The sequence below is a fragment of the Trichosurus vulpecula genome, chromosome 3, assembly GCF_011100635.1.
Source record: "Trichosurus vulpecula isolate mTriVul1 chromosome 3, mTriVul1.pri, whole genome shotgun sequence".
NCBI classification, from domain to species: domain Eukaryota; kingdom Metazoa; phylum Chordata; class Mammalia; order Diprotodontia; family Phalangeridae; genus Trichosurus; species Trichosurus vulpecula.
In genome coordinates this window covers 245390814-245409951 of record NC_050575.1, presented here as the reverse complement: position 1 = coordinate 245409951, position 19138 = coordinate 245390814, and positions in this window count along the sequence as shown.

Genomic DNA, 19138 nt, shown 5'->3' with positions numbered 1-19138 from the left:
AGCACATTAAGGTTTGCAGTGAATTTTATATGTTAACTTATTTGGCCCTCACAACAACCCCATGAGGTATGTGCTATTATTATCCCTACTTTACTGATGAGAAAACTGAGGCTGAGTGTTCAAGAATCTTGCCCAAGGTTATACAGCTTAATAAGTACTTGAGTTAGGATTTGAATTCAAGTGTTCTTGACTTCAAGTCTTATGCTCTATTTACTATTCCATCTAGCTGCCTTAGATTTAATGCTTTAGAGATGGGAAAAAAAATTCCAAGTCCTGTAGCCTGACCCTCTTCCCCCCAAAAAATTACAGTTCTGGAAGCTGAGGCCCAGAGAAGTTAAGCAACTTGTCCATGGTTATACAGTTATCCTAAGTCTCAGAACCATGATTAAGTTACAGGTATTTTTTATTCCATGCTCAGCATGTGATTCAAGACACCATCTGGGATGTTAGCACTGTGCTTAGAACACAATGACACTGTTGAAAATGTCACCAATGGCAAATGAAGCTTCTCTTCCTCCTCCTCTTGTCCTTCTTCTCCTTCTCCTCCTCATTCTTCTTCCTTATCTTGTATCATTTCAAAGTCATTACGAATAAGGGAAATAGAAAACAAAATAAAATAAAATTTTCATTTGCATCAGATTTCTTTTATTACATCCTTGGGCGAGAATTTAGTGCTGAACACTTCAGAAATATATTGATTTCTCTTGGAATGCCTTCTTTACTCTAATGAACATTTACTGAAACTCCCTTGAAAGGACATCCAAAAGATTTCATTTTCATGCTGCATTTGCTATGGCTGAATCACTGAGCCAAAGAAGCTATGTAGGGTGAATTCAAATTTACAGAGACAGTTAAGGAGATCTATACATCAAAACAAGGTATTTGTAATTACGTATCTGCCCAAGTTTATTGAAAGAACAACCTGGTAGGGCTAGATGTATTGTGTTTCTGCAAAACACAAACTTTTCTTAATCTCTCAGTTTTAGATGGGAAGCAACATTGTCTGCCCTTGGTCAGTTTCTGTGATATTTACTGTCATTTTTTACATTTTAATTTATAAGCAATTTCTCTAAGGTTGTTTGATTTCTTCCTAGTTGTTATATTGAAAATTCCTGTAGCTGCTGCCAAACAGATATGGAGTGAGGAAGGTGACAAATCACCTTAAACTGCAGGCACTATCTCTGTGACCATGGAGAGTCACCTTAATCCTTCTGGGCCTTTGTTTCCTTACCTGCAAAATAATGTCTAGTCTTCATGCAGCACACTAAGATTTATAAAATGCTCTACAAATATTACCTCAATCTCTGGGAGGTAGCTCTTATTATTATCCCCATTTTACATATAAGGAAACTAAGGCAGAGAGCAGTTGTCACGTAGCTAATGGTATCTGAGGCTAGATTTCAACTCAGACATTCCTGACTCCAGGTCCATTGTGACACCTACCAAAAACTAGATGATCTCAGAAGTCTTATTCAGTGCCAGATAGCATATCTGGTACTTCTGTCTCAGTTTTCCTATCTGTAAAAAGGGGACAACCATACCATCTCACAGGGTTGTTTTGAAACTCAAATGAGGTGATAGAAAACATTTTACTCATATTAAGCAACTGTTATTTAGATAGTCTCATATTCTGAACAGTTGGATCTGCATATGCATATGTATAACTAATTCACAGAAAATATATTTTCTCACTGTGTTCTATTTTAAAAGTATAAAGATAGGATTATTCTTTATTAGTTTAATATAAACAAAGAAAAAATATAATTTATAAATATATATATATATAATATAAATATAATTTAAAACAACATAAATACTTCAATAATCTTTAATGGCACGATTTCTGCTTAATCATACTCATTATCTTAAATGTAAGCCAATCTTAAACTAACCAGCCTTTTCTGAGGCTCAGAAGCCCTTCAGGGAATAAAAATGATGCCAGAGTTTATCACAGTTCCTGGCACAGATTAGGTGCTTAATAAATATTTGCTGTTCGATTGCCAGTATCAAGAGATTTCAGTGTTTCATTGTCCAAAGACCTTTCAAAGAGATACAATTTTATGTTGCCTCTCTGGGGTGAAAAAATCATTTATGATCTATTTATAATTTCAGAGAAAAGGGGTTGCATTGCCTTCTATGAACTCACCATTTATTTTCTGAATAATCCCTTTTAATTATATATTTTTTCCAAAATAAGTGACAAAGTATAGCAAAAATAATTCATGTTATAGTTTAATGCCATGGATCGACATTCAGGAAAAAAAAAAGAATTATAAATGTCTTTTTTTCAAATCAGCAGAGACTTTCACAGTTGATTTTCTCACTAATCAAGTTTTTTTCCTGCCTGTTGTTTGGCCTACATTTTTCTGCTATATCCTCTCTTAATTCTCCTACTTACTTGCTGACATGCTGCATTTGGGGCTGGAGTTTGTAACAGGAAGTAAGGAGAAGAAAAGTATAGCAACAGCAGAAAGTGTGTTGCCTCTGTGCTCAAGAGAGAGATGAAAGGATGACACCTTCATTCCTTGCCTGGGCTGTTTGCCAGTGCTGCTAACCAAGATCTATGATGGGTTCACTGCAGCCAAAACAGGTCAAAAGTCTTCTGTTACCTCCATACAAATCACCAACCCACCTGATTTTTAATTTACCCTGGGTCATCCAAAAGATTAATGTTCCTGAGTTCCTGTCAGTGATTGAACTTGCAAACCAGTCTCAATGCCTTGACTGAGTTGTGACCCTAAGACCACAGTTCTTCCATTACTGATGACATCTTCAGTGAAAAGTGTGACAAACATCTTGTGGAAAATGTTGACCCACTCCTTTATCTACTGAAGGGATCATTTAATCTGCATTTATTCTAGAAATCTTGCATCACAATCAATGCTATTTCTGGAGGAATGACTGTGGACTAAGAGAGCAATGATTCTACCACCTCCTAGTATACATTTACATTTGGTAATTCTATGGTAGAGGTCTGTCTTATTATTCATTGTTTTTTAAGTGTTATATTGTATTTACTCTGATTTTATGTTGAGCAAAAAAAAAATCTCATATGAATCTCCAAAAGCATTTTGCTTCTCAGGAAAAACAAAAACAAATCCACCGTGTCAAGATCATGTGACTAGAACTCCTTGAAATATAACAGCACAGAAAGAGGAAAGAGTAGCTATTGGTAGGTGCTCTTTAATTGAGCAGATCAGCAAATCTACATTCAACTAGACTATGTGCAGCTCCACTGTAATGAAGAGACAGCACTGAGGGATTGAAAGTTACTGACTCTGGTGACCATAAGGAACCCAGCAATGACTCAGAGCTACAGCAGAAATGCAGTTTTAACTTCCAGGGTTAGTTTGGTTGGTATTTAGCAGTGCCACCTTGTTATTCTAATCAGAGGTAAAGGCATAAAGACACCTGAGCAGTCAACAGCAGTCACAGTTCAAGGGTCCTTCATGGGTATTGGTCCTGTATGTGAGAGCTCCTGCCTCCCACATAATTCAAATGAATCTCTCATTTGTTAATTATTTGCCTGTACTATTTGAGTATCTTTTTTAAAGGTCTTTATACTTTCTTGAATATCTAAAGAAATCCCAGTTGCTCTTTTTAAGGACTATTGACTTCTCATCCCTTTGGATGTCCTGATTTTTTCTTGGTTACCTGGCTCCTTACTCTACTATGCCTTAATCTAGAATTTAGGGATCAAATTTCATAATTAGAAGGCATCTGAGCAGGTATATGATAGATAAGTCTAGACAATATGGGATAGCTGGTCTGGTCCCTGGAAATTTCTGCTCACATTCTGGAAAATTAGGATGGATAACCCTTTACCATTTAAGGAAAGTAGTTCCACCTTCAAGGACTGATCCCTAGATCCCTCTTTACTGGTACCATATCCACTTAGCTGATGTTGAAATTTCATAAGTATCAGAATTGGAAGACTTTTTTTTTTTACATTTTACATTTGATTATTCTGTTTCCAGTAGGGCAGTGATCTTTACATGTTAGAACAGACAAGAATTAATCCTTCCACGGAGAATTAAAAGGACTTGGATATGAACTATACTTGGCATCTTAGTTTTGTAATTATAGAATATCAAAAAGTCCTTTCCAAAATAATTGAATTCACATAATTATAACACATTTCATATTTTCTCATTAAAGTATGGTTATTTCTTTTACTATAAATAGTACATAAGTAAATCCCCTCAAAAGTATTGTACTTTAATATAAATCCGAGATAACATTTTCAGGAAATCAATATTATGCCCTTTCACTTTCATACCAATGGACATTAGAAAATCATTATTAGTACACAAAAGACAATGTGGAGAATGCAGGAATTATCCAAATGATTCAAGTTAAAATAATTTTTTTGACACATCCAGATAGCTGAACCAAAAGTTTCCTTAATCTACTATCATAAATGATTCATTAATAGAATCATAGATTAAGAACTGAAAGAGATATCAGAGGTCATAAAGACCAACTACCTTATTTTACAGATGATGAAATTGAACCCCAGAGGAATTAAGTAACCTGCCCTCCTTTTTCTAAGTTACTTTGTAGGCACTGGGAAAACCCAAGGGCTAAAATGAATGTCTACAAATCAGGAAAACATTCATAAAATAGGATGATTCATCTGCATATTTTGCCTGAAAAAAATTGATATAGTTGAGCTAGGAATATGCCTTGAACCAGCAAAACTTAACACAGGCCAATGTGTGACATGGAAGAGAAAAAGCAAATGCCAGCATAGAAACAGCATAATCAGGAAGAATCATAAGACACTGGGAAGCAGACTGTATTCTAATGTTCAGATATAAGAAAGATTTTTTATATTAATGGAATAGGACATGACACAGGCCGCAGGAGACATTCTGGAGACACTAGGTTAAGAAAACCAAAACTGTCTTGTAATAGAATACTGAAATATATTGGAAAACAAGTGAAACAAAAATAAAAAAAATAACTCAGGCAAATACAGACTGAAATACTTTGTCCTTCACTAATTGTGTTGATGGGGTCCTGGGTGCCTGTGCTTGGACCCCAGTTCCAAAATCACATCCAGTTCCAAAATCGCATGTCTCCCTAGCCTTAAATCCCTGTCCCTAGCAGTTCCACTCCAGTTCAAGGGCAGCATGCCCAAGCAAATTACTTATCTCTCCTCATGACACAGTAGCTATCTGCACCTATAGGATTTATTGGTTTGGACTCACTGTGTATGTGCGGAACTGGCTGTGCACTGGGTCATAATGATATTTACTATTCACTGACCTATCATATGCATGCTAGACATAGACATATGTATACTCCCTTACATTTATCTTGTGTAACAAGACATTGATGGAAGCAGCCTGGGTATTTCCCAGTCGGCCTTGGTAGTTGACTTAGTGGACATTTCAGGCCTAAAACCACACCTCCATGTAGCCCCACTTTGGGCTATTTCCCACTAAACTCTGGGTAAGACACCTGTGCAGTCGATACAAAAAGTGCATGTTCCTTTAAGAACTGACCACTCCTTAACCACTCCCTAATCCTTCCCTGAATCACCTAATTAGCATATTTGACATACATTTTACCACAGAATATACTATATAAACTACCTGAAGCCCTCCAAGGTTGTAGGTGCCCTAAAAACTCTTGCCCACTGAAAAGCGTAATAAATCTTTGCTACCTTGGCTTAAAGAATGCTTGAGTCTGTGAATTCATTCCTATTGGTCCTGACCCTCTCCAGTACTCTGGTCCTCAAGGGGTACTCCCCCTCAACTATCATGTCTGGGAACTCCAGTCTTGGGGTTCCTGGACTTCGTCTCTTCTTCAACAGTGTGACCTTAGAACATTTAGTCCTCATTTTCCCTTTCAATAAGATCAAGGTATTAGGATAATCCCCAAAAATCAATACAACAGCATCAACCATCAAATTTCTGCTCTGAATATTTACTATCTGTGTGGTTATAGGTAAATCAGTTGATCTTTATGAGCCTCAATTTCCTCATTTGAAAGACGAGGGGGCTAGGTAAGATGGCCTCTAATATACTATCCAACTCTAAATTCATGATCCTCTGGCTACCTCCTAAACTTATTGTGAAAATCAAATGAGATAATGAGTGCAAAGCACTTTGCAAAGCTTAAAGCAGTCTTCAAATGCAAGCTGCTGTTATTGCTCATCACTGTCCTCTCTTAGTGCAGCATGGCAACCTGATTATGAAGAGATATAGGAATGTAGTTTAGTGAAGGCCACATTGATATAGCTAAACATTATAAATAAGTTGCTGAGGCTTTGGAAGAAAGATAATTGTGATCAAATTGGATAAAGTGTATAAAGCGCTTTTTGAGTATTACTGTAGTACATGAATGTAAGTTATTATTATCACTATTGTGAAAAAACACTCATTAATTGACACTGAAAATACAAAATGACCTTTTACATGAGTGGTCGGGTAATACTGCAAAGAAGAATTACAATCCATTACTCTTAGAACTGCAAAGTGTCTGATTAGGATAGGAAGAGCACAGCATCTGACTGTGATGGTAAGGCAGATTTCTGCAGCTTGGGCATTAACTTTCTGTAATAAACTTTGTTTTTCTCTTTGAGTGTGAGAAGGATTAAGTTAAATTCATTTGAGCAGAACCTGGGTGTGTTGGTACGTTAGGGTTTTGAGCACCGCTACAAACATATGCTTCCCTGACCTCATCACATGATTCCCTGACTGGGAAAAACTGCTAATCTCAAGTTGTTCTCTAGCCAAGACTGGAAGGTGTGTAAACCTCTCCCTATCCCCTTCTTGCTCTCCAAGTACCTTGGAGGTATATTTGGGGCCTGACATAACAGGTCCCAGTAGGTCAGACAGCTAGGAGACTGTCTTGTACTCAGCCTGACACTCTCAGGTGGTTATTGTTTCAGTTATGTTGGAGGCCATGGACCTGAGCACACATTCTGAAGCATGGAAGACAAGGACAGATGACCCATCCAGAAGCGTATGCCCTATTCTTTCAATTCTCTCAACGCTAGGGATTTGAGAGAACTTCAGGTTTCTTTTTGTGTTTTTTGGTTTTGTTTTGTTCATTTTTGATGCTTACTCCTGTATTCTCCTTTACAGAGAAAGGGACTTCCAACCCCCATGCCTATAATGGGTCAATCATTTCCAATTCCCAAGAGTTTGCCTTTGGGTTGTTTTTTTACAAAATTGGGAAAAATCTAGTTTCTCTAAAGTACTTAAAGGAAAAGAGCTAGTGTAGTTTTGCAACACTGTTTGGCCTCAGTATCACCTAGAGGGCCATGAAGCATGACCCATTTTTGGCACTTAAAAACATCATAATCTCTTGCAGTTAGAATTATACTGTCACAGAGAAAGAAAATGGATAGAAGTTTGCCTACATGATGGCCTTTGTCAAGCTCTTTTGGAACCTTGTCCTCAGAAAAGATTGTTAGATTCTCATAGCTAGAGTTCCCCAAAAAGAGGCAATGGGGGCCAAATAAACGACCCCCTTCTTATGGCCCCCAGGCCTTTGTCCCCTCCCCTCTCAAGACCTCCTGCTCAGGTCCCAGCCACGGGTCTCACAGAGGCAGCTTCCCCTTCAGCCCCTCTCAGGTTCTGGCCTCAGGCACTGCCCCCATGGTAGTCTCTGGGGTATCTCCCCCTCTGACCCCTTCCCCTCCTCAGATGCCAGCTGACCTTTTCCCTTGCCAGTTGGATTCCCTGGTCCTACAGTCCAATACAGATCAGCCAGCACTCCCCAGCCCCTCCCTCACAAGAGGTGGGACTTCCTATCTCCATCCGCAGGCCATTGTCCCCACAGCAACATCAGGGGTTTTTCCCCTGAGGGAAGTGTCTGCCTCCCCTAGATAATTAGAATACATGTTTGGTTCTCCATTTCATATCTCACTTAAGTTAAAGAAAAATTTGGGAGATACTCAGAAGAACCCATTAAGTTTACTGAGGGTTTTAGGGATCTGTCCCTACAATTTGAGCTTTCTTGGGATGATTTTCATAGCCTCTTCTCTACCTATTGTACCACTGAGGTCAAAAGGAGAATTTGGGAATAAGCTCCAAAATTTGGGGATCATTTGGCTAGCAATGACCCCATAAAATACCCCCCAGGAACAGCTGCTGTTCCCACTAGTGATCCCAGATGAGACTATCGAAAGAGTGAAGACAGGGGAAAGAGGGACCATATGGTAATTTTCCTGGTAGAAGGCCTAAAAAAGGCACTTCAAAAGCAAACAAATTTTCCCCCTTGAAGTCTGATGACGTGTTGGTCTGAAGTCATTAGCCTTTCATTATCTCTAGGCCCAAATCTCTAGGTTACTCTTAACCTAGGCTACCCTCCTTTGTCCAGCTACTTCCCACCATTGATCCTATCAAAGTGCCTATGCCCAAGTCTGTCACCCTTAAACTAGGGGAGCCTACATTGTCTGTTATCTCCAGGTAGCCTTCAGCTACTTCCTACCCTTAATCCCATTCTCCTGGTTCCTGGCGTCTGACTTCACCCCAGTCCCATCAAGATTCTCCTCAAGACCCTCCCTAAACCCTTCCTCCTACCATTCCAGGACCACTCTAGATCCCTTCCACAACCTTTCTGCCTGTATATTTCATCTTGCCTCCATGAGGGTGCTCAGATTCAACCTACCTCAGACTGAATCTGGCCTACTTGTGGAAACAAATATCACAAATGGTGAGATTTCTTAAGACTACCAATGATGGTGAATCTGTAATAAACTTTGTTTTTCTCTCTGAGTGTGAGAAGGCTTGAGTCAAATTCATTTGAGCAGGACCTGGCATGTTGGTATTTTGGGGTCTTGAGTACCCCTAAAACATATGGTTCCCAAATGTCATCATTTATGATCCCATTCATGATTTTCTTGCTAAAAATACTGGAGTGGTTTGCCATTTCCTTCTCCAGTTCATTTTATAGATGAGGAAACTGAGGTAAAGTGGTTTAACTTGACTTGCCCAGAGTCACTCAGCTAGTTAGTGTCTGAGGCCAGGCATACCTCATTTAGCTTAGTCTTCCTGACTTCAAGTTCAATACTCTGTCTACTGCATCACCTAGCTGCCCCCCCATAAGAATTTATAGAATAAATATAAAGAAAATAAGCACAAAGAAATATAATATTATTAAAGACGAGATATTTTGGGATGGAGAACAGTAGTGGTTTGTAGGTATTTAAGAAATGCTTGTTAAAAAACCTCTTTTCCTTCTTTTCAGAGGTGAAGGACTGGAATATGGAAAATTGCATATATTATTTGAAATGATGAAGTTTAGGGGTGCTGGGAACACCAAAATATCAGGATACAGGGTGATATCACCTGGAATGAATTCATACACTCAAACCATCCTCTGGTCAAGTGGCAAAGTTTGTTGTGATGCCAACAGAAGTGGGCAGAGTTCCTTAGGAAACTTGCAACCTAATGGGGGTGATTTTAAAGCTTATATGGAAAATGGGCAGCAGCTTATGGGAGAACCCAGCTTAACAGGAGGTGGAAGCCTCCCAAAGGAGACCCTCCTCTCCCCCAAGAGCGATACCCACTTGCCAGGAAAAGCTAGGGATTCTTATAGAGGAAAACCTGCTGTGGGCATCTAGATGAGGTAACCAGGGACAAGTAGGCAAGGAGACAGGGGTGGTTCAGAGTTTCAAACATATTTAGGCACTCCATTATTACATTGTTCAGCCCAGGGCAGAGGGGCAGAGGAGACTTTGTTAGTTTAGGAATTTCATAGACCAGGCTACTTGAATCTCGAGGTCTCTTAGAGTGGCTTTAAGTGGTACTTGAGATAACGGGCTTCTCATTGGCCAATCTATTTGAATCTACCTCTCTCCTAAGTATTTATAATAGCTGCCTAATTATTTTCTTTGTCGTAAGTCTCTCTCTACTGCATTTCATCCCATACACAGCTGCCAAAGTGGTTTTCCCTAAACCAGATATGACTATATCAATTCACTATTCCATCACCTTCAGTGATTCCTTATTGCTTCTGGCATCAATATGAAATCCTCTACTTATCTTTTAAGATCCTTGACAAATTGACCAAACCTACTTATCCAGCCTGGACCATACCTTCCCAAATTCTGAAAACCAGCCAAGTAGACCTTATTTCTTTTCTTCAAATATAAAAATCTATTTTTTGTCTATGTATCTTTGTCCTGCCACGATTAGAATAAATATCTTCCTTACTACCTAACAGGATCTCTTCAAGAAGGACCCTGGCACCAACTTGCATGTGAAAACATTTGGCAGTCAGATATGTTTGAACTCATCCCTCTCTGGCAAATAAGAAATGTCAGTTTCTTTATGGGACTAGGCTGCCTCTAGCAATCTTGGTTAAAAAAAAAAAAAACAAAACATTCCCAAACAGGTCCCCCAACCACTCACCCCAATTCTATATGGCCACCTTCTAGACCACATCTCCCCTAATTTTGACAAAGAGACAGGAGAGTTGTCCCCTGAAAAAGGCCTAGCTCAAGCCACTTCTGTTTCTCTGTAAAAAGAAAACAAGGGTCCCACTTAAACCGGTTACCTAGCAAGTGCCCTAGGGGCTAGAAGTGATTACATTATGATCTCACCTTTAGAGATAGACTTATGAATTAGACTAAGCTGTGGGGTTTTGAAAAAAAAATGGGGAAAAGGATGGATTACAGAGTAATGTTAATTGTCAAATGATACCATATATTATTTTTTCTCATTTGATAAGGAAGGGGAGAGAATTGCATTTGAAAATAGGTGATAAAATAAAAATACAGATCAAAGAAATATGATATTTATTTTTTGTTTAATATTAACAATTTTTAACATTTCTTATTAAAATTTTTTGAATCCCAAACTTTCTCCCTTCATCTGTCCCCTGCCCATTGAGTAGACAAGTCATTGGATATAGGTTATATGTGTACAGCCATGTAAAGCATTTCCATATTAATCATGTTGTTAAAGAAAACATGGGCCAAAATATGAATAAAAATATGAAAGTAAAGAAAAAGTATGTTTCAATTTGTGTTTAGACACCATGAGTTCTTTCTGCAGGGATAAATAGCATTTTTCATCATAAGTCCTTCAGAATTGTCTTAGATCATTGTAGTGTTGAGAATAGCAAACTCATTCATACAATATTGCTGTTGCTGTATATGATGTTCTCCTGGTTCTACTTTCACTTTTATTAGTTCATGCAAGTCTTTGCAGGTTTTTTTTTTTTTTTCTGAGAGCATCCTGCTTATCATTTTATTATAGCGTGGTAATATTCCATCACAATCATATGTCACAACTTATTCATCTAATCCCCAATTGATAGATATCTCCTCAATTCCCATTGCTTTACCACCAGTAAGAGTCGCAATAAATAATTTTCAACATCCAGGCCCTCGTGGCTTTATTTTTTTTTAAATTCCTTTGGGATACAGATCTAGCAGTGGTATTGCAGGGTCTGCATGGTTTTGTGGCCCTCTGGCTATAGTTCCAAATTGCTCTGCAGAATGGTTGAATCAGTATACCACTTCACCAACAGTGCATTAGTGTCTCAATTTTCCCACATCCCCTCCAACATTTATCATTTTCCTTTTCTGTCATATTAGCCAATCTGATTGATGTACCTCAGAGTTGTTTTAATTTGTATTTCTCTAATTGATAGAAATTTAGAACATTTTTCCATATGACTTTGATTATATTATCTGAAAACTGCCTGTTCATATACTTTGACTATTTACTAATTGAAGAATAGCTCTTATTTATATAAATTTGACTAAATTCCATATATATTTGACAAATGAGGTCTTTAGCAGAGAAACTTATTGTAGATTTTTTTCACAGTTATGATGACTTCATATTTCCCTATATCCTATTTTTCCACTGCATAACTTACTTTCTCTCCCTTCCTTTTTACCCTGTCCATCCTCAAAAGCATTTTGTTTCTGACTTTTAACTCCCCCATCTGCCGTTTCTTATATCAGCCCCTTCCACTTTTTCTTAGCCCTGTCCTCTCCTATTTTCTTGTAGGGTAAGATTTCTATGCCCAATGTCGTGTGTATGTTATTCTCTCTTTCAGACAATTCTGATGAGAGTAAGGTTCACACAGTCACCCCTTTCTCCCTTTCTGGCCTCCATTGTAAAAGCTCTTTTGTGTCTCTTTTATGTCAGATAATTCACCCCATTTTACTCCTCCTTTCTTCTTCTCCCAATTCATTTTTCTTTCACATCACTTAATTATATTTTTTAGATAATTAGCCTATCATATTCAACTCACACCTCTGCCCTTTGTCTATGTATACTCCATCTAACTGCCCTAATAATGAGAAAGGTTTTAAGAGTTATAAGTATCATTTTCCCATGTAGGAAGGTAAAGAAGTTAACTTTATTGAATCTTTTATAATTTCTCTTTCCTGTTTAACTTTTTATGTTTTATATTTCTTATTATTATTTTTGCTTGGAAACACTTTATTTTCAACAATTAGGGAAGAACTGAAAAAGTAATTTTGCATGGATAAAATTAGAATGTTAATGTTTCATAGGAAATGACAAATTTGACAAATGACAAAGAAATCAGGTGAAAATATATGAAAAAAATATGAAGTTAAGAAAGCATAATCAGAAAAGTATCCACAGTAACTGGGATCATGTGAGCAATACTACAATAAATAGAAATGTAAATATAATCTGGAAGATACACAAAAAGATGCCAGGAAGGGAAAAGATGCTGCCAAAATTACTATATACTCCTTAATAAATAATAAATTATGGGTCATGTGTCATATGTATTATAACGTATTTTTTGAGTCTTATTTTTGAAAATCAAATTTTCTATTCACCTTTGGTCTTTTCATCAGGAATTCTTGAAAGTCCTCTATTTCATTGAATATCCATTTTTCCCACTGAGCTATTACACTCAGTTTTGCTGGGTAGGTGATTCTTGCCTGTAATCCTAACTCTTTCACCTCCAGAATACCATATTACAAGCCTTCCAATCCTTTAAGGTAGAAACTGCTAAATCTTATGTTATCCTGACTAAGCCCATATTTGAATTTTCTTTTAGCTGCTTACAATACTTTCCTTGCTCAGGGAGTTCTGGAGTTTTGATATAATACTCCTGGGGACTTTCATTTTTGTATCTCTTTCAAGAGCTTATGGGTGGATCTTTTAATGTCTATTTTATTCTCTAATTCCAGAACATCAGGACAGTTTTCATTAATAATTTTCTGAAAGATGATATCTAGGCACTTTTTTATCACAGCTTTCAGGTAATCCAATAATTCTTAACTATTGTCTCCTGGACAGTCAGGGATGGGGGCACAGAGCCAAGATGGTGGCTTAAAAACAGGGACTCACTTAAGCTCTCCCCCAAATCCCTCCAAACACCTGTTAAAATGACTCTAAACAAATTCAAGAGCTACAGGACCCATGAAATAACAGAAGGAAACAAGTCTCCAGCCTAAGATGGCATGGATGGTCCCTGGGAAGGGTCTATCACACCATACCATGAGTGGAGCACAGCCCAGCATGGACCATGCCAGAACAGACCAGGCTAGGAGTAGGCTGGATGGAACAGGTCTCAGGGCACTGAATCACTGATGTACAACAGTTACAAAACTTCTCAAATCACAAAAACCAAAGACAACTTAACAGGTCTGTGGGAAAACAGCTGGATCTGGATAAAAGAAGTTCATGGTCCAGCCCCAGCCCCAGGGGCAGCAGAGGAGGCTGAGGTGGCAGCATCAGGGAGCTCCAGAAGCTGCTTCCAGAACTATAGCATCAGCGGCTTCCAGAGCCCCTGGCCCACATGGCAGAAGGAATCAAGCAGAGGATCAGAGCAGGAGTGCAGGGAGCTCTTTGCTAGCACAGGGGCAGGGTTCTCTTGCTTTGCCCTACTTGGATCTGAGTCACAGTATTGGTTGGCAGTTTTGGGGGGAGAAGGAGTGCTGGTGTGTGAAGAGGGAGTCATCCTGGTAGTTACACAGCAGAAAGGAGTGCTTGAACTCACACAACAGAGCATATGCCAGAAGAGGAGTATAATACCACCTTACAATAGAATTAGCTCTGAAAAGAGCACAGCAAAGCCCTGAAGCTTGGAACAAAGCACTCTCCACTCTGAAAGCAGTCATAATACTACATAAAGTTCAGGAGTCAAGTAATTGGCTGAGAAGACAAGGAAGCAGTGTAAAAGGACTCAGACTACAGAATCTTTTTTGGTGACACGGATGATCAACAAATACAGCCAGAAGAACTCAACAAAGTCAAAGATCCTACATCAAAAGTCTCCAATAAAAATATGAATTGGTCTCAGGCCATGGAAGAACTCAAAATGGATTTGGAAAATCAAGTAAGAGAAGTAGAGGAAAAATTTGGAAGAGAAATGAGAGTGATGCAAGAAAAATAATGGAAAAAAAAACAAGTCAGTGACTTGCTGAAGGAGACCCCAAAAATACTGAAGAAAATAATACCTTAAAAATTGACTAGGTAGGGGAGCCAAGATGGTGCTGTGAAAGGAGAGAACTACTGGAGTTCTCTCATAAATTCTGTCAGATACATCTAAAAAGATGAATCTGAATAGATTTAAGAGAGTTAGAAGCCACTATTAGACTGAGTGGGGTAAGAGCATGGGGCACGTTGAATGGCACCAGACCACACCAACTGGGAACAGCAGGGGAACCCAGCCAGTGCACTAGTCAGGGAGAGCACTGGGAGAGCAAAATGCTGGAGCAGGAGCAGGCCCTGGGTAGAAGTACAGGCTACAGTGGTGATCCAGCCTCCAGGCCTCTCAGTCCAGGACTGGAGTCTGTTGGAGCTATGGGAGACACCAGTGCAGAGCCTGTGGCTGTAGGAGCAGCTACTCCAGAGCCCTCCAGTCCACAGCCTAAAGGTTTGAAACTTGCCTTCTTGAAATTCCAGGAGCCATGATGGCCAGATAAAATGGCCCTCATCCCTCTCTTGAACAAACCCAGTGAATACTCCCACAGGAGAAACAGAGGAGCCAAAAGTGTGGCTTCAATAGCTTTTTAGTGGGAGAAGTTGAGGAAAGGGTCCTTTCTATGGTGTTGGAAGGAGACTAGTGCAGGAAAAGAGGTATCCCAACAGGCCCCACCTCAGGAGAACAAAGAGAATTACTGAGCCCCAGGGTGGATGAGCTAGCAAACATCAACATCAGGACCCCAGACATGCCTTTGTACAGCCAGGAGAAGTGGCAGACACCAGCACAGAGAGCAACTGAGACCACTCTGCTGTAGAGTAGTCCCAGGGAAGAGGAGACCTCTCACAGCCAGACCACCCCTCCCCTACAAATCATGAAACCAGGGGCCAGAGCACAAAAAGTCAGTGAGCAGGCCCACAGATCCCAACCCAAGAAGCTTGTGATAGAGCCTCCTGAGCCCCAGAAGCAGAGATGCACTTTAGAAGTCAGGAGGAATAAAAATAAAAACACCATGAATAAAACACTTTAAAAAGCTTTCAAAGAACGTTGATTTCTATTATGGAGACAGGGAAGATCAAAATACCAGCTCAGAAGAGGACAGCATGGACACTATACCCACATCTGAAATCTCAAAAGGGAGTGTGAACTGGTCTCCAGACCAAAAAGCACTCCTGGAGGAACTCAAGGAGGACTTTACAAACCAAATTAGAGGATTAAAAGAAAAAACGGGAAAAAATCACCAAGGAAAACAAATCTTTAAAAAGTAAAATCGGCTAAATGGTTAAGGAGATTCAGACTATAAATGGAGAAAATGTCTCATTGAAAAGTAAAATCAACCTAATGAAAAAGGAGATAGAGAAGCTAAAAGATGTAAGCTACACATTAAAATTAGAATTGGGAAAGTAGAAGCTAATGACTCTATGAAATATCAAGTATCAGTGAAACAAAATCTAAAGAATGAAAAAATACAAGGAAGTGTGAAATATCTGATTGGAAAAACAACTGACCTGGAAAATATATCCAGGAGATATAAGCTAAGAATTGTTGGTCTACCAGAAAGCCACAACAAAAAAGAGCCTGGACAATATCTTTCAAGAAATCCTCAAGGAAAACAGCATGAACCAGAGGGTAAAATAGTCATTGAAAGAATCCACTGCTCACCCCGTGACAGAGATCCCAAACTGAGAACTCTAAGAAATATTATAGCCAAATTCCAGAATTATCAGGTCAAGGAGAGAATACTGAAAGCAGACAAAAAGAAACAATTCAAATATCGTGGAACTACAGACAGGATCACACAGGATCTTTCAGCTTCTGCATTAAATGACAGGAGAAATTAGAATACAATATTCTTAAAGGCAAAAGAGCTTGGACTACTACCAAGGATCAACTACCCAACAAAACTGAGCATAATTTTTCAGGCAAGGAGATGGACATTCAATGAAATAAAGGAATGCCAGACCTTCATAATGAAAAGGTCAGAGCTCAATGGAAAATTTGATCTTCAAATACAAAGCTCAAGAGAGACATAAAAAGGTAAACAGGGGGAAAAAATCCTTGTTAACCAATAAGGCAAATTATTTACATCCTTACATAGGATTATATCAATTATGTATGTTTCATATATGTCAATCTTGAGAATAGTATAGTTATTAAGACAATTGAAAGGGATATACATAGACTGTGGGTGGTAGTATAAAATAATAGATATAATGATAAAAAACATAATTAAGAGATACAAAGTGATGGTTCTGGGAGAAGAGGTAAGGAGGTAGTAGAAAAGGATAAATTACATCACAAGAAGAGGCACAAAAACATTATAGCAGAGGGAAAGAAGTAGGGAGAAGAGCAGTATTTGACCTTTACTCTCATCAGATTTGGTTCAAGAAGGGAAAAATATATTCTGATAAGTATAAAAATCAAACTTGTCCTGCAGGCAGTAGGAAAGGGGAAAGAAAAAGGAGGGGTTGGTTAGAAGGGAGGGAAGAAGTAGCAAGGTGAAAAAGGTAAGATAAGGAGGGGAATCAAGAGGGAGGGTAAACTGAGGAAGGCTGTGATCAAAGGCAAAACTCTTTTGAGGACTGGAAGGGAGACGGGAGAAACAAAAACTTAAACAAGGGGGAAATGGGTTGGAGAAAAAGACACAGATAGTAATCAAAACTGTGAATGTGAATGGGATGAACTCTCCCATAAAACAGAAGCAGATAGCAGATTGGAATAAAAACCACAATCCTACAATATGTTGTCTACAAGAAACATATTTGAAACAGCGGATACACACAAGGTAAAAACCTGGAGTAGAATATATTGTGTTTCAGCTAATGTAAAAAAAGGAGGGGTAGCAATCCTAATGTCAAACAAAGCAAAAGGAAAGGGAGATATAATTAAAATAGATAAGGAAGGACACAATATACTGCTAAAAGCCCCCATAGATAATGAAGCAATATGATTATTTAACATATATGCACCAAGTGGTACAGCATGCATACTCTTAGAGGAGAAGGTAAGGGAGGTGCAGGAAGAAAGAGATAGAAAAAGTGTACTAGTGGGGGACTTCAGACTCCCCCTCTCTGAACTTGATACATCTGACCTCACAATCAATAAGAAAGAAGTTAAGGAGGTGAATAGAATTTTAGAGAAGGCAGTTGATAAGCCTCTAGAGAAAACTGAATGGGAATAAAAAGGAATATATTTTTTTCTCAGTGGTATATGGCACATACTCAAAAATTGACCATATACTAGGGCATAAAACCCTCACAATTCAGTACCAAAAGGCAGAAGAAGTCAAAACATCTTTTTCATATCATGATGCAATAAAAATTATTTGTAATAAAGGACTATGGAAAAATAAACTAAAAATTAATTATAATCCTAAGGAATGATTGGATTAAAGAACAAATCAGAGAAACAATTAATAACTTCATTCAAGAGAACTACAATAATGAGAAAGCATTCCAAAACTTATGGGATGCAAAAAAGAAGGTATTAGGGAAGTTTTATATCTCTAAATGCTTACATGAATAAAATAGATGAAAATGACATCAATGAATTGGGCATGCTACTGAAAAAGCTAAAAAAGAATAAATTAAATATCTTCAATTAAAAAGCAAATTAGAAATACTGAAAATCAAAGGAGAGATCAATAAAACTGAAATCAAGAAAAATATTAGATAAAACTAAGAGCTGGTTTTATGAAAAAAACAATAAAATTGTTAAAACATTTGTTAAATTTCATTAAAAAAAGAAAGAAGAAAACAAATTACCAGTATCCAAAATGAAAAAGTTGAATTCACCTCCAATGAAGAGTAATTAAAACAATAATTAGGAATTATTTTACTCAATTGTATGTCCATAAATTTGACAACCTTAAGGAAATGGATGAATATTTACAAAAATACAAATTGCCCAGGTTAACAGAAGAGGAAGGAAAGTACCTAAATAACCCCATCTCAGAAAAAAGAAATTGAGCAAGCCATCAATGAACTCCCTAGGAAAAAATCCCCAGGGCCACATAGCTTTACATGTGAGCTCTATCAAACATTTTAAAGAGCAATTAATTCCTATACTTTATAGACTATTTGGGAAAATAGGTCAAGAAGGAGTCCTACCAAATTCTTTTTGATGACACAAAATGGTACTAATACCCAAACCAGGAAGAGTCAAAACAGAGAAAGAAAATTATAGACCAACTTCCCTATTGAATATTGATGCAAATATTTTAAGTAAAATATTAGCAAAAAGATTGTAGCAACTTATCATGAGACTAATACACTATGACCAGGTAGGATTTATTCCAGGAATGTGGGACTGGTTCAATATTAGGAAAACTCTCAGCATAATTGATCATATCAACAAGAAAACTAGCAGAAACCATATTATCATCTCAATAGATGCAGAAAAAGCCTTTGACAAAATACAACACCCATTCCTATTAAAAACGCTAAAAAGCATAGGAATAAATGGTGTCTTCCTTAAAATTATAAATAGCATCTACTTAAAGCCATCAACAAACATCATTTGTAATGGGGATAAGCTAGATGCATTCTCAATAATATCAAGGGTGAAATAAGGATATCCATTATCACCCCTATTATTCAATTTGGTACTAGAAATGTTGGACGTAGCAATAAGAGAAGAAAAAGAAATTGAAGGAATTAGAATAGGCAAAGAAGAAACTAAATTATCACTTTTTGCAGATGATATGATGATTTACTTAGAGAATGAAGTAAAAAACTACTTGAAATAATAA